Below are 14,141 nucleotides of genomic sequence, written 5' to 3' on the forward strand. Positions count from 1 at the left end.
GGGCCAATCATACCAAGATAAGGATGGGGCCATGCATACCAGGACTGGGATGGGGCCAATCATACCAGCACTGGGATGGGTGCCAATCATACCAGGTTAAGGATGGGGCCCTGCATACCAGGATAAGGATGGGACCATGCATACTTGGAGGAGATGGGGACCATTGCATACAGTATAGGGATGAGGGCAATCTTTCCTGCCAGAATAAGGATGAGGGGGACCATTCCTACCAGGATAGGGATGAGGGGGCCATGCATACCAGGCTAGGGATGATGAGTCATGCATACCAGGATAGGAATGAGGAGGCCATGCATATCAGGGTAGGGATAAGGGGGCCATGCATACCAGGATAGGAATGAGGGAGCCAAGCATACCAGGATAGGGATGAGGGGCCATGTGTATCAGGATGGGGATGAGGGGACCATATTTACCAGTATATGGTATAGTAAGTACAGAATTTACCACATTTTTTGCTTCAGTTTTTTTTTCCTAATTTCCTCCTCTAAAACCTAGGTGAGTGTTATGGTCTGGTGAGTCTTATTGTCTGAAAATATGGTAATTGCTGATTCATACAGTATTATGTGCTTTCTGTTACATTTCATTGCAATGCAAAAATTAAAAAAATCTTGAAAAAACGTTTATAGATTCAATGATTGATCCATACACTGTAACATGGCTCTTGTTTCGCTGGTATATCAAACTCTAAAAAACTTTGCAAAACTTTTTATGGATTTAAGGATTCATCCATACACTCTAACATGGTTCTGATTACATTTTACAGGTATATTAAACTCAGAAAAACCCTTCCAAAAAATAAATTCATAGATTCATTGATTCAGCCATACTTTGTAACGCGTTTTTTGTTACATTTCGCTGGTATATTAAATGCTAAAAAAGCTTCCAAAAATTTTTATGGATTCAATGATTCATGCATACAGTTTAACGTGCTTTGTGTAAAATTTCGGTGGTTTAAAATTTTTAAAAACCACTTGACCTGGTACAGTTTACAAAATATTTTTGGTTAAAAGATTGACTATTGTCATAGGAGGAGCACGGTGGCTTAGTGGTTAGCACTGTTTCTTTGCAGTACTTGGGTCCTGGGTTCAAATCCCACCAAAGACAACATCTGCAAGGAGTTTGTATGTTCTCCCCGTGTTTGCATGGGTTTCCTCTGCGTTCTCAGGTTTCCTCCCACACTCCAAAGACATACTGATAGGGAAATTAGATTGTGAGCCCAATGGGAGAAGTGCCGATAATGTCTATAAAGCGCTGCGGAATTAATGGTGCTATATAAGTGAGTAAAATAAATACATATATGGTTTAGAACCTGCTTTGTGTTAAACTTTGTTGGTTTGAAATAGAAAGCAAAATTGGCCTGCTACAGGTGTACACTTTCTTAATGTTTTAATGAGGCTGTCCAGTTGTCACCATCAAGGGTGTATAAATAACCCTGCTTCTAATTTTTGGCAGGCTTTGCACTATGCAGAACCTTTATGAGTGGAGGAGTACCACAACTATACTTTGCTCATAATATTTAAATGAAGTACTACAGTTGTACAGTTGATTTCTTCAAGATTGTATGGATGACCCTGCTTGTAATTTTTGGCAGGTTTTTCACTGTGCAGAACCTTTAGAAGTGGAGGAGTTCCACAACTATATTCTGTTTATAATATTTGAATGAGGCACTACAGTTGGTGCCTTCAAGGATGTATGGATGACCCTGCTTGTAATATTTGAAAGGGTTTGCACTTCGTGCATCGTCTTTATGAGTCTAGGAGTACCACTACATGACAATTTGAACAGAATGTGTATGAGGCTCTCCTTTATGTCTAACACATAGTGTATCTAAGTACCTCTTACATCATATTTTTGTCAGCTCTTGCTTCCTTTATAAATTATATAAAAATTTTCAATTTCTTACTAAAAATTAAAATTTTGGTTTATTTTAATTGCTATTTTTTTAAAAATCCATTTTTAATGCTGCCTTATGTAAAAGTCATTATACAGCAAAAAATGTTTCTTAACATTTTTTTTCAGGTAAACTCCAATTTCTTGTCGATTTTGAATGTTTTTTTTTGCTAGTCCTTAAAGTGGAGTAAAAGTGTGACACCATTTTTCTCAGCAGCAATCTGGGTGTCAGAGATGCTTCCAGGAGTCTTCCCCATGTTGTTCTCCTTCCATTCAGCACTTTTTCCATTTCAAGATTTTCACTGCCCCCCAAACTTAATTATAGGGCCTGCTGTAAAAATGCTTGGATTTCCTATTGACTCCCATTATACTCATTACTCGAAACAAGCATTCTAGAATTAGGAATTGCTAGGTTCGAGTAACGAGAATCCAAGCATTTTAGTGATCACTCATCTCTACCTATAGTCAGCTTTCATAGTAAAGATGAAAAACGATCACAGTAACAGGTTTCATGTAATTAGGAGCAGCCATGAATAGAGGAGTTTGTAGCATTAGCCTATAACAGTGGTCCTCAACCTTTCTGACCTTGAGAGCCACATTCAGCTTAGAGAGAGGGTCGCGAGCCACATTCAGCACAGAGAGAGGTGCGCGAGCCACATCCAGCTCCCACCCCTTCAATGTAGTGTCATCCAAATCCCCCATTACAGGTATAATGATAACCAAAGCTTTTCTACAGAGATTTTCAAATGCAAATTAGATTGCCGTGCTCAATAGCAAGTTCCAAAGTTGCTGCTGAAATGAAACTGACCTGTCATTGGCATTCACATGCTGGGGGAAGTGTGACAGAGTCCTGCATGTGATGATCAGACATCGGGCGGAGTTTTCTGCGCAATGGCCAGTGATGTCTGATACTGGAAGTGTCCTCCCGTCTTTCAGGTACATTTTGATCAGCGCCAGTGTGATCCTTTGTTTTTTCCACAGAAATCTTTCCAAAGCAGTACACTGAGATCCAGGGGTTCCCACAATACCCCCATTCAGTATTCTCCCATCAAGGACTCCCAACACACAGTCACATCCAGCTTCAAGAACAGGTAGTACCATCCTCCAGCGTACCATACCTAAAACATCTCTAAACCCCTAAGAGCAGTATATGTGCATCCAGATCTGCTCTTCTGTGCAGGGCTACTCACAAAATTCACCATTTTGAGATGTACTCTTCATACCTGTTTGCTAGACCTTGAGCTAATGCACCAAGCTGGAAGCCAGTCACGAGCCACAATTCATGGAACCGCGAGCCACATGTCGCTCCCAAGCTAAAGGTTGGGGACCCCTGGCCTATAGTTTGAACTCAATGGAATTAGGTCTACCTTCAACCTTAAAACTATGAAACTATGGAACCATAAATCTTTAGAAAACTTTCATCACTGAGCAATGACATAAGACATAAAGAGAAAAAAAGGATTATCGGTAGGACAACAGCTTAACTTAGCATGAGCTAAAGGGGAGAAATTTACAAGATGAACATTTTCTATAACCTAAACTAGCCTAAACAGAAAACATACAAGAAAGGCAAATTAAAGGAATAATGAACACAGAACATGAGTAATAAACACTGCAGAGTCACAATCCAGGGAAAACAAATTCAATGATGTGACAATACCGACATCAAAAGACAGTGAAGACACAATATAAAGGTAATAAACAGTGATTTATCTGCACATATAAAAAAGACAATGAAGGGTAATAGCCAAAGTGACGTAGCACAGGAATAAAGGTGAGAGGGCAGGGATTATGCAGACTGTGTGTGATCTTGATCACAATGTATAACATGCAAGGAATAGGAAGAAGCCTGGACTGGCAATCTGCCAAGGTGGTCGTATGCTGCTAAGTCGACCTTTTAAAATTTTGAATAAAGTCTGTGTGTGTGCAAGGAGGTGGCCGGTCCCCTCAGTTATGCCCCCTCCTCCTTCTGTGTGGCCCCCATGCACTTCATGTACATATGTTGGGTACCTGTACGTTTTATGTGTCATTATGCTGTATTTGTTCAAAGTGTTATTGGGGTTATTGGGGTGCGTCGGTTCAAAGAGTTATTGGGGTGCATGTAACTTTGGGACAAGGCAGGCTTTGCATTCAATGCATAGGCTAACAGTATGGCAGTACCAAATGAAAAATAATGGGAACTTTGGTTTCATGTGGCCATCAAGGACGTCTGGTCCAAGTGTTATTGAGGTGCGTGTAACTTTGGGGCAAGGCAGGCCTTGCATTAAAAATGCATAGGCAAACACTATTGGGGACCCATTTTCTTATAATGCGAACATTTTTCCATGAGGCCCTCCTGTATGTCTTGTCAAAGGGTTATTGGGGTGTGTCCTAATTTTTGGCAGCCCAGCCACTCACAGGCAATAACAGTATAGGAGACCCACTGTTTAATAATGGGAACAACAAAAAATAGCCGTCTTATGGCTGTCTAAGAAAAGTGAGGGCTGACTGCTGAGCCTATAAAAATAGACTTTGTGACTTTCAGAGTCCCTTTTTCATAAATGGAACAGGATGTGTGTCACACTCCACATGGCCAAGGTTGTTAAATGTTAAAATTACATTTCCCAGTGAATGGATTTGTATTGGTTGAAAGCAATGCTGCAGTGGAAAAACGCATCAAAAACGTTACTTGTGAACATAGCCCAAGTGGTGGAGGAACATTTTTGTTTTGGGTTATTTATTTTGCCTTACATACAAACCATTACCCTGGAAAGGATGTTTCTTAACATATTTCCCAGGAAAATCCATTTTGGTTTCGTTCTTGTATGTTTTAGTGTGCGCCTAAAAATGGCGTAATACTCTGACAACATTGTTCACAGCTGTGAACTGGGAGTCAGAAATGCTTCCAGGGGTATTCCCCATGATATTTCCATGCATTTGAGCACTGTTCCCATCGATTTCAGATGTTTTTAGACCCTAAAGGGAGGGATCACGGCAAAAATGCTCGGTTTTCCCATAGACTTACATTGGGCTTGTTGCTCGGGTCAAGCACCCGAGCATCCAGTTTGATCGACCCAAGCATTTTAGTGCTTGCCCATCACTAGAGTTGAGCGAAACGGGTCGAAAAAATTCAAAACTCGCCGACTTTCGCCAAAGTCGGGTTTCATGAAACGAAACCCGACCATAACGTGAGGTCGGCGACCATCGCGCCAAAGTCGCGTTTCAAAAGATGCTTTAGCGCTCTTTTTCAGCCAATCAGGAAGAACGGACACTGTGGGCAACGTGATGACATAGGCAGAGGTCACCACCATCTTTGAAAAGGGCATGCAAGTGATTGGCTTGCTTTGTGTGGCATCACAGGGGGTAAAAAAGGGCGTGCACGCTGACTGCCATGTTACTTATGCTGATCTCAGAATAGATTAAAAACATATGTGACATGCACAAGTGTGAACAAGTCGGTCAGACAATGCTCACACCACCCAATGGCTGAAACACAACAAGAAAGCACAAAATGACAAATTTGCAAAAAATACTCTGCAGTAAAAACATGACAGTAATCAGCAAGTGCTGTATAACAAATACAGGGTATTTAGTCGATACGTTTTTTGCAAAAAATGTATACCAAGCCGCTTCACCATGTGACGGTAACCCTTCATGAAGCAGTCTCTATCTAATGTATTTAAAACTTGAACATGTGAACAGTGTCTAAATGAACAGGATACAGACAGGTGCCTCCTAGTGTATGGGCTTGTGGTGTAAGACAGCTCATTTATGTGCATGTCACACAGGAGAGGGGTGGGGTCTCCCAAACCATGCTGAGCAAGGAAAAAACAGATTAAAAATATATGTGACATGCACAAGTGTGAAAAAGTCGGTCAGACAATGTTCACACCACCCAATGGCTGAAACACAACAAGAAAGCACAAAATGACAAATTTGCAAAAAATACTCTGCAGTAAAAACATGACAGTAATCAGCAAGTGCTGTATAACAAATACAGGGTATTTAGTCGATACATTTTTTGCAAAAAATGTATACCAAGCCGCTTCACCACGTGACGGTAACCCTTCATGAAACAGTCTCTATCTAATGTATTTAAAACTTGAACATGTGAACAGTGTCTAAATGAACAGGATACAGACAGGTGCCTCCTAGTGTATGGGCTTGTGGTGTAAGACAGCTCGTTTATGTACATGTCACACAGGAGAGGGGTGGGGTCTCCCAAACCATGCTGAGCAAGGAAAAAACAGATTAAAAATATATGTGACATGCACAAGTGTGAAAAAGTCGGTCAGACAATGCTCACACCACCCAATGGCTGAAACACAACAAGAAAACACAAAATGACAAATTTGCAAAAAATACTCTGCAGTAAAAACATGACAGTGATCAGCAAGTGGCTTTGCTATTTAGTTTAGTGTAGGGACCCGTAAGCGTGAGGAACTTTGGTGCAGTTTACGGGCTCAAGTATTTTGGCCAAAATATCAGCTAATACCTCACTAACTGTGTACTTTTTGCACTATATTAATTTTCAGGGTGCAGCCGAGCCCAAACACGTTTGGTCTCGTATGAGGGGTGTTCACACTGGGACGCATTGAGGGTGTGCTCGCCAGCCCGCCTAGTCAAATAGTAGGGGCGTGACAAATAGGCTGTGAGCCAGACACTGTGTAGTTCCCTTGTGTGAACAGCGCCCTATGCGGGCCTTTATTGTGCAATTTTATACTGGGTAGTCACCCCCTCCAGGAATGGGTATGTGGAGAGTGGCTGTTAATCTGGTATTTTGCACCTGTGTTGCCAACATCTTGCTTTATGGGCTGGCTGCACCCTGCAGTGCATTTGTTCTTAGACCTGGGCAGGTAAGTGTTGCTGGCTTTTTTTCTGCTGTTTAAAAATAAATTTTTGGAGAGCTTGAGTCTTCCTTAGTGACTTTGCTATTTAGTTTAGTGTAGGGACCCGTAAGCGTGAGGAACTTTGGTGCAGTTTACGGGCTCAAGTATTTTGGCCAAAATATCAGCTAATACCACACTAATTGTGTACTTTTTGCACTATATTAATTTTCAGGGTGCAGCCGAGCCCAAACACGTTTGGTCTCGTATGAAGGGTGTTCACACTGGGATGCATTGAGGGTGTGCTGGCCAGCCCGCATAGTCAAATAGTAGGGGCGTGACTAATAGGCTGTGAGCCAGACACTGTGTAGTTCCCTTGTGTGTACAGCGCCCTATGCGGGCCTTTATTGTGCAATTTTATACTGGGCAGTCACCCCCTCCAGGAATGGGTATGTGGAGAGTGGCTGTTAATCTGGTATTTTGCACCTGTGTTGCCAGCATCTTGCTTTGCCTGCAGTGCATTTGTTCTTAGACCTGGGCAGGTAAGTGTTGCTGGCTTTTTTTCTGCTGTTTAAAAATGAATTTTTGGATACCTTGAGACTTCCTTAGTGGCTTTGCCATTTAGTTTAAAATACACAGGGCCTGACAGAATCCAACTGTGTCCTGAAGTCTATAGAGAGATTCCATTTCTCCCCAGTCCTCTATACACCTCTTTTACACCATCCAGAATCAGCCTGTTACTTTGAGGTGTAAAATACACAGGGCCTGACAGAATCCAACTGTGTCCTGAAGTCTGTAGAGAGATTCCATTTCTCCCCAGTCCTCTATACACCTCTTTTACACCATCCAGAATCAGCCTGTTACTTTGAGGTGTAAAATACACAGGGCCTGACAGAATCCAACTGTGTCCTGAAGTCTGTAGAGAGATTCCATTTCTCCCCAGTCCTCTATACACCTCTTTTACACCATCCAGAATCAGCCTGTTACTTTGAGGTGTAAAATACACAGGGCCTGACAGAATCCAACTGTGTCCTGAAGTCTGTAGAGAGATTCCATTTCTCCCCAGTCCTCTATACACCTCTTTTACACCATCCAGAATCAGCCTGTTACTTTGAGGTGTAAAATACACAGGGCCTGACAGAATCCAACTGTGTCCTGAAGTCTGTAGAGAGATTCCATTTCTCCCCAGTCCTCTATACACCTCTTTTACACCATCCAGAATCAGCCTGTTACTTTGAGGTGTAAAATACACAGGGCCTGACAGAATCCAACTGTGTCCTGAAGTCTGTAGAGAGATTCCATTTCTCCCCTGTCCTCTATACACCTCTTTTACACCATCCAGAATCAGCCAGTTACTTTGAGGTGCAAAATACACAGGGCCAGACAGAATACAACTGTGTCCTGAAGTCTGTAGAGAGATTCTGGGTTGCCCTCCCAGGGCTGTAGGGTACTCAGTACCCGGCCAGTGTCAGTGGAATGTGTCACAGCAGCAGTGACCTGGTCCGTGGCCCTGGGCACCCAAGTAATGGGGAAATGTAATGGTGTAATGGAATAGTTCGTGACGCCACCTGTGGTGTTCGGCAAGGGAGATGTTAAGCCGACGCTGCAGACAGATCCGCTGGGAGTGATGGTATGGTGCAGCAAAGATGTAGTTGCTCCCCACAGGTGAAGCTATAGTCCCAGGTCAGTGTAGATGTGGTTGGCACCAGGATGTAGCATTGCCGGAAAGGTAGGAAGCAGACAAGACACAGCGGGGTGCAATTTCTGTACCTTTACTTGATAACTGCAGTCCAGGGTCCTGTGTTGTGAGTTCATTTTCCCCTTCGTCACTGAGGTCTGGTGAACTCCCTATTCTGGTAAAGGAAGGTAATGAGCCTGATTATCAGGCACCTGAGCCTAATGAGGATGACTGGCTGAGTGGAGTCACGGACTGGATATAAGGCTGTCGACGCCCTTCTGCCCTGCGGGTGATTTCTCTGTGGACTTCTAGGACACCAGTCTGATTCCTGCTCCTCTAAAGCTAAGTTTTCTGCTTGCCTGTTGGCATTTGTGTTTTGTTTTTGTTTTCCTTGCTTTTCTGGATTCTGCCATTCCCTGCTGGGGTGAGCTGAATCTCCTTTTGCCTGTTGCTCTGTCTTCAGAATATTCCTGAGTACTGACATAGCTTTTTTGAAGCCTAGCGTCTTCAGGGCCTTTTTCACTGTCAGTCTGTTGGCTCTTATTTTCATAGGGTTTTTCACGGATTGCAGACAGCAGCCTTCCTGTCTTTTCCTATCTAGTTAGCTTGGGCCCCATCTTTGCTCAGTCTATCTTTCTGTCTGTGTTAGTGTTTTCATCTTGCTTCACCGTCATTATATGTTGGGGGCTGCCTTTTGCTTTGGGGTCTGCTCTGGGGCAGTTTAGATTTTCCCTTTCTTTCTTTAGGCCTATTTAATTCTCCGGCTGTGATCGAGGGATCTAGGGCATCGTAGGAACCCCCCACGGCTACTGCTAGTTGTGTTGATAGGTTCAGGGGTCTGCAATCCGATAGCTGCCAACTTCTCTGGTTTTCTGGACTTAGCTAGCATTTCTGTTTTTGCCTCCTACGGTGACTCAATCATAACAGAATCACCCGCCATACCGCAGATCCTAGGGTACTCAATAGCAGGAAAGAATTGTGTTTAAAAAAAAAAAAGTGTGTGTATATTCTTTCCTCTATATCTCTGAGGCCGTAGGGGGAATTTTTTTTTTTTCTCAATGGAGATAAAGCAATTGTCTGATCGTGTGGAGCAGCTTGCTGCGGAAGTGCGGGGAATTTCCGCCTACCTTGCTCGTTCGCATGCTGTTGAACCAAAGATCCCTCCACCTGATGTATTTTTCGGGGATCGATCTAAATTTTTGAGTTTCAAAAATAATTGTAAATTATTTTTTGCCTTGAAGCCTAACTCGTCAGGGAGCTCTGCGCAGCAGGTTAAAATTGTCATCTCTTTGCTGCGTGGCGATCCCCAGGATTGGGCGTTTTCTTTGAAATCAGATGATCCTATTCTGACTAATGTGAACGCATTCTTTCAAGCTTTGGGGTTGTTGTATGACGAACCTAATGCTATTGATCAGGCTGAAAAGACCCTGTTGGCATTGAACCAGGGTCGAGATTCTGCAGAGTTGTACTGTCAAAAGTTCCGAAAGTGGGCGGTCCTTACTACCTGGAATGATAATGCCTTGGCTGCTCTCTTTCAGAAGGGTTTGTCAGAAGCCGTAAAAGATACTATGGTGGGATTTCCTGTTCCCTCTGGTCTGGACGATTCTATGTCATTAGCCATTCAGGTTGATCGGCGTTTACGTGAACGCAGGATTGCACGAGAGGTGTTGCCGCCGGTTGAACAGACGTCTGAACCTATGCAATGTGATAGAGTTTTGTCTAAGGCGCAACGTCAGGAGTTCAGAAGGCGTAATAAGCTGTGTTTTTTCTGTGGCGATGCCTCGCATATTATTTCTGTTTGTCCTAAACGAGAGAAACGCTTTGCACACACGTTTTCTGTTGGTGGTGTTCAACCTAAGTTTCTTCTGGCAATTACTCTGATCTGCTCCCTGTCCACATTTTCCGCCAAGGCTTTTGTGGATTCGGGAGCAGCGCTAAACCTAATGGACTTGGATTTTGCTAAACGTTGTGGATTTCCGATGACACCTCTGCAGACGCCTATCCCTTTGAGGGGGATTGATGCTACTCCTTTGGCTAAAAATAAACCTCAGTTTTGGACCCAGGTGGTCATGCGGGTCGCCCCAGACCATCAAGAAAATTGCAGATTTTTGGTGTTGCATGGTCTGCATGATGCCGTTGTTCTGGGGTTTCCCTGGTTGCAAATTCATAATCCAGTTTTGGATTGGAAATCTGTGTCTGTGGTGAGTTGGGGTTGTCGATGTGCCTTTAGTGAGGCTCCGGTTTTTTCCACCTCTCCTCAGTCGCATGATGTTCCTGACTATTTGGCGGACTTTTATGATGTATTTAGTGAGAATGAGTCTGCGTCCTTGCCTCCTCATAGGAGTTATGACTGTGCAATCTAACTAAGCCCGGGGTGTAAATTTCCCAAGGGTCGGCGCTTCAATTTATCTGTACCCGAGCACGAGGCTATGCGGTCCTATATTAAGGAGGCGTTGGAGAAGGGTCATATTAGACCATCCTCTTCACCCTTAGGTGCCGGTTTTTTTTTGTGGCCAAAAAGGATGGTTCTTTAAGGCCTTGTATTGATTATCGTGCCCTCAATAAAATTACTATTAAATATCAGTATCTGTTACCCCTGATTTCGGATCTATTCTCTAGAGTTAGAGGTGCTTGCTGGTTTACCAGGCTTGACCTCAGGGGGGCGTATAATCTTATCCGCATTAAGCAGGGGGATGATTGGAAGACGGCGTTTAATACTCCGTAGGGACATTTTGAGTACCTGGTGATGCCTTTTGGGCTCACTAATGCCCCTTCTGTCTTCCAGTGCTTCATGAACGATATTTTCTGAGACTTTGTCGATAAATTTTTGATTATCTATCTGGATGATATTTTGATCTTCTCCAAGGATTGGGATTCTCATGTGGAACATATTCGGACTGTGTTCCGGATCTTGAGGGAGAATTCCCTGTATGTCAAAGGATCGAAATGCCTTTTTGGAGTACAGAGGATTTCATTTTTGGGATTTATTTTGTCTCCGTCAACTATTGAAATGGACCCGGCAAAGGTACAGGCCATTTATGATTGGGTTCAGCCCACTTCTTTGAAGGCCCTCCAGAAATTTTTGGGTTTTGCTAATTTTTATCGGAAATTTATAGCAAAATTTTCTAGTATTGCCAAGCCATTGACTGATCTGACTAAGAAGGGTGCTGATGTGTTGAATTGGTCTCTGGAGGCTGTTGCTTCCTTTCAGGAGCTGAAGCGAAGATTTACCTCTGCCCCGGTTTTGCGGCAACCTGATGTCTCACTCCCATTCCAGGTAGAGGTGGATGCTTCTGAGATTGGTGCAGGAGCTGTTTTGTCCCAAAAGGATCCTGTAACATCTAAAATGAATCCCTGTGCTTTCTTTTCCCGAAATTTCTCTCCATCTGAACGTAACTATGATGTGGGGAATCGGGAACTGTTGGCCATGAAATGGGCATTTGAGGAGTGGAGACATTGGTTGGAGGGAGCTAAACATCAAGTTGTGGTCCTCACTGACCACAAGAATTTGATTTACCTAGAGTCGGCTAAACGCTTGAACCCTAGACAGGCTAGATGGGCCTTGTTTTTTACACGTTTTGATTTTGTGATCTCTTTTCTTCCTGGAACTAAGAATGTCAAGGCAGACGCCCTCTCTAGGAGTTTCTTTGCTGATTCTCCTGTGGTGACCAAGCCTGCTACCATCTTAGGCGAAGGGGTAGTTCTTTCTGCCATCTCGCCCGATTTGAGATTTGCTCTGCAAGAGTTCCAGGAGGACAAACCTGAGCGTTGTCCCAGTGGAAAGTTGTATGTTCCTGACCAGTGGAAGAAGAGAGTGATGTCTGAAGTTCATTGCTCTGCATTGGCTGGTCATCCAGGTATTTTTGGTACTAGAGATCTGGTGAGTCGCTCTTTTTGGTGGCCCACCTTGTCTCATGATGTCAGAAATTTTGTGCAGTCCTGTGGGACTTGCTCCCGGTCTTAATCTTGTTCTCGCTCTAGTGGGTTGTTGATGCCTTTGCCGGTCCCCAGGAGGCCATGGACCCATATTTCAATGGATTTCATCTCTGATATGCCGGTCTCTCAAAGAATGACTGTTATTTGGGTGATTTGTGATAGGTTCTCTAAGATGGTTCATCTTGTACCACTCCCTAAGTTGCCATCTTCCTCTGAGTTGGTGCCCCTGTTTTTGCAACAGGTGGTTCGCTTACACGGGATTCCTGAGAACATTGTATCTGACAGAGGAGTTCAGTTTGTGTCTAGATTTTGGAGGACTTTCTGTTCCAAGCTGGGAATTCAGTTGTCCTTCTCCTCTGCTTTTCACCCTCAGACCAATGGGCAGACAGAGAGAACAAACCAGACCTTGGAGTCGTATTTGAGATGTTTTATTTCCGCTGATCAGGATGATTGGGTTTCATTTTTGCCCTTGGCCGAATTTGCTTTAAATAATAGAGCTTGTTCTGCCACTTTGATATCACCTTTTTTTTGTAACTTTGGGTTTCATCCTCGATTTTCTTCAGGGCAGGTGGAGCCTTCTGCCTGCCCAGGTGTTGACACTGTGGTGGAGAGAATGCACCAGATCTGGGACCAAGTGGTGGATAAGTTATCTCTCTCCCAGGAAAAGGCCCAGCGGTTTTCCAATCGACATAGGACCATTGGTCCCCAGTTTAAGATTGGTGATATGGTGTGGTTATCATCAAAAAATATTGCTATGAAGGTGGCTTCTCCTAAGTTTAAGCCTAGATTTATTGGACCTTACAAGATTTTGGAGATTATTAATCTGGTCTCTTTTCGTTTGGCTCTTCCTGTCACATTTAAAATCCATAATGTGTTCCATAAGTCCTTGTTGAAGAGGTTTGTTGAACCAGGTGTTCCTGGGGTGGCACCTCCAGACCCTGTATTGGTTGAAGGTAACATGGAATATGAGGTAGAGAAAATACTGGATTCCTGTCGGGCTAGGCGGAGACTCCAGTATTTGGTTAAGTGGAAGGATTATGGTCAGGAGGATAATTCCTGGGTCTCTGCCTCTGATATTCATGCCAAAAGATTGGTGCGTGCATTTCATCGGGCTCACCCTGATCGCCCTGGTGGCGTGGTTGAGGGTTCGGTGACCCCTCCTCAAGGGGGAGGTACTGTTGTGAGTTCATTTTCCCCTTCATCACTGAGGTCTGGTGAACTCCCTATTCTGGTAAAGGAAGGTAATGAGCCTGATTATCAGGCACCTGAGCCTAATGAGGATGACTGGCTGAGTGGAGTCACGGACTGGATATAAGGCTGTCGACGCCCTTCTGCCCTGCGGGTGATTTCTCTGTGGACTTCTAGGACACCAGTCTGATTCCTGCTCCTCTAAAGCTAAGTGTTCTGTTTTGCCTGTTAGCATTTGTGTTTTGTTTTTGTTTTCCTTGCTTTTCTGTATTCTGCCATTCCCTGCTGGGGTGAGCTGAATCTCCTTTTGCCTGTAGCTCTGTCTTCAGAATATTCCTGAGTACTGACATAGCTTTTTTGAAGCCTAGCATCTTCAGGGCCTTTTTCACTGTCAGTCTGTTGGCTCTTATTTTCATAGGGTTTTTCACGGATTGCAGACAGCAGCCTTCCTGTCCTTTTCTGTCTAGTTAGCTTGGGCCCCTCTTTGCTCAGTCTATCTTTCTGTCTGTGTTAGTATTTTCATCTTGCTTCACCGTCATTATATGTTGGGGGCTGCCTATTGCTTTGGGGTCTGCTCTGGGGCAGTTTAGATTTCCCCGTTCTTTCTTTAGGCCTATTTTATTCTC

This window comes from Dendrobates tinctorius, unplaced genomic scaffold (genome assembly GCF_039654945.1).
Source record: "Dendrobates tinctorius isolate UK_male_01 unplaced genomic scaffold, ASM3965494v1 ptg000207l, whole genome shotgun sequence".
NCBI classification, from domain to species: domain Eukaryota; kingdom Metazoa; phylum Chordata; class Amphibia; order Anura; family Dendrobatidae; genus Dendrobates; species Dendrobates tinctorius.